We start from the raw sequence: 2,902 nt of genomic DNA on the forward strand, positions 1-2,902 counted from the left end.
TTTCGCCATGTCCACCTTGACCGAAAGCTACACTCTGTTCATATTCCTTTATATATAATTCATCATGTTGAACCGTCAATCCCTACACATTTTTCTCCGTTTTTTTCTTCTCAATCTTTTCTGTCAAAGAGCGTAGGCTCGAAACGTCAAAGACTTTTCCATTCTTCCCGAGCGTTAAACTAATATAACTGCTTGTTGTTCCTTCACCTGTCTTCGTCTTTTGTTTTCTGTAAATTTGAACTATACACACACGTGCGCGCATATATATATATATATATATATATATATATATATATATATATATATATATATATATATATATATATATACACACACACACCATAAATTCGACTCTTTGGCTATATATATATTAACGTTTGTTTTTATGTTCAGTTATAATAAAAACAATTTTACATTAATCTATACTTTTGTAGGATTAATCTATACTTTTGAGGGTTACTCTATACTTTTGTAGGATACAAATTTATTATTCTGAAACAAGAATGTTATTGACAGTGACTCCGAAGTCAAAGAGTAGAATTTATTGGATTACATTAGTTCTTCAATTACGCTCGTTTATAATATTACAGCATATTAATGTAAACCATGTGCATTTCTTCATATAAGAAATGCATCTTCCATGTAGTGTTGAAACGAGCGTAATTAAAGAATTAATTGTAATACCATAAATTCAAGTTTATGTCTTAATGTGTTTATACTGTGCGACCAATTTATTTGACCTGGAATTTCAGTTTGTATGGAAATAATATTCTTTAGGATAAATCATCTACGGATAATCACTAAGATAATTGATATTCCAATGAAAATCTAGCTAGGAGTTTTTAATCCCCTTTTATTTGATGCGCGCGCGCGTTGCTGTCCCTGTTCCGTATAATAAAATTTGTTACCCGCAATGGTAAGCATTGATATTTTAGTAGATCAGCATTCTGGTGGGCCGTCGTTATGTTTCACGGTCAAAAGTATCACCGAAATACTGGGAATTCATATGAGCTCGGGGATAAAGCATTATCTTTATATAAAGCATATCAGCAGTAAACTGTGATGCAAAATGAAGATGCTTAATTTCCCTTGGAGGATGTTTATAAGTTAACAGTTTATAGTCAATATATAGGACAAAATTTCTTCCTTTCAGGAAATGACAAAAATGCTTAACCGATAGATATGTCACTAATAATCCTCGACGGAAATTATTACATCTAGAACCAGCTGGTTTGAAGCACTTTGAGAAAAGAACAAAAGCTGTCAAGTATCCTAAACAAATTATTATAAAATACCACCGCTTCCCACGTCTGAAGGATTTACTACTAGAGAAAGGGATGCATCTGGTATCGGGTGAGTTAACAATGTGATCTTGGATAATGTCCTTTTACTCTCAATAAATGACCGAAAGTCTTCTGATGTACACAAAAGAAGTTCTCCGTTCTTCCTTTTCTGATTTCGCAACAATTCTTTTAAAGGGCAATTTGTTACAGCACAGCATAGAGCAAAACATATGTCAATATTCACTTGACAAAGAAATTCACGTAATTTTCGTATCGAAGTGGAAGTTGAAATCTGCACAAGTGCATCTACCTTTTACGTCATTGTCGTGCGAGGGAACTGTAAAGCGGGGAAATAAAAAAACAATTCGCCTACCTTCCCTTCGTTTTGCCGTCCAGCTGTACTCAATCCAAAATACGTGCACCTAACGATAGCAGCTGCTAGTACCCGTCTCTATCAGCTCGCTCGCCTCACGTCTGTCCGTCGTGAGCGCCCAAGGCAAAAGTGGCTGACCCTGGTCATCCTTCCCTCACTTCCTCTCTCACCCTTCCTATTCTGGTCAAGCCCCTTGACCGTTGACACCACAGCCCTTTCTTTCCGGCTCATCTCATCCCCACGCGCCCCCACCCCTGATCTCAAAGATCACCTCCTCAATTTACTCCACGTCAAAATCTGCCATCCACCAGGGTGGACGCTGTGACCCCCGTAGGGAAGTAGTCTCGTTCTCTTCCTCTCTACCTTCGTCGTCCGACGAAGTGACAATCCTGCGAACATTCAAGACATGACACGGCATTCCATCCACAGAAACGTTATTTTTGGAGTCAACAGCCGTCACTGTTCCTCTGAGATGTGCAATGTGCCTTCGAGAGCTTGACCCAAACTTCATCTCCCACCTCCACGAAGACAGGCTCTCTCTCTCTCTTCCGCAAGGCATTCTGATGGTTTGCTCGGATGCGGCCATTCATATCTGAACATCGCTCTGTGGTACAGACACTTCAGCCTGTCCTGATCGGAGCGACATATGGTACTAGAACACTGCTTCCAGCGGCGAGATGCACCCCATCTCCACCATGGCCTTGATCGTTCGACGATGTCTTTCCACGATCCAATTTCCGCTCGGCCTGTACGCTGCTCTGAAGAAGCAGTGCACATTCCACTTATCAAGCATCTCCTTCAGTGTTTCCGAACGAAATGCAGTGCCGTTGTCCATCAGTAATTCGTCCACAGGGTCCCGCTCCAGGAATATCTCGTTTAGGATACGTGCAATCTCGTCAGCAGTACCTGTCTTCAATTCCCTCCAAATGGCTATCCGACCCGGCCCACTGTCGACCACCGAGAGATATGTTCCCTGCCGGTTGTGTGTCACATCCACCGCCAATCGTCTCCAGTTGTGCTCTACCGAGATGTTTCCCTGCTCATGCACACCTAGAGCAGAGTCAATGGATTGACATCTATCACAATTCCCGGCCACCTTTAGGATGCTCTGCCTAGTGACGTCGGCGCCAACCCACCTGGCAAGATAGGTCAATATAAAGACCTTCACTCGGGAACAAAAAAGAATATAATAAACCAGCCAGGTGGGTGTTAACAAGTGTGTGGAAAACGAATATGAAAAAAAATA

This window comes from Octopus bimaculoides, chromosome 4 (genome assembly GCF_001194135.2).
Source record: "Octopus bimaculoides isolate UCB-OBI-ISO-001 chromosome 4, ASM119413v2, whole genome shotgun sequence".
NCBI lineage: Eukaryota > Metazoa > Mollusca > Cephalopoda > Octopoda > Octopodidae > Octopus > Octopus bimaculoides.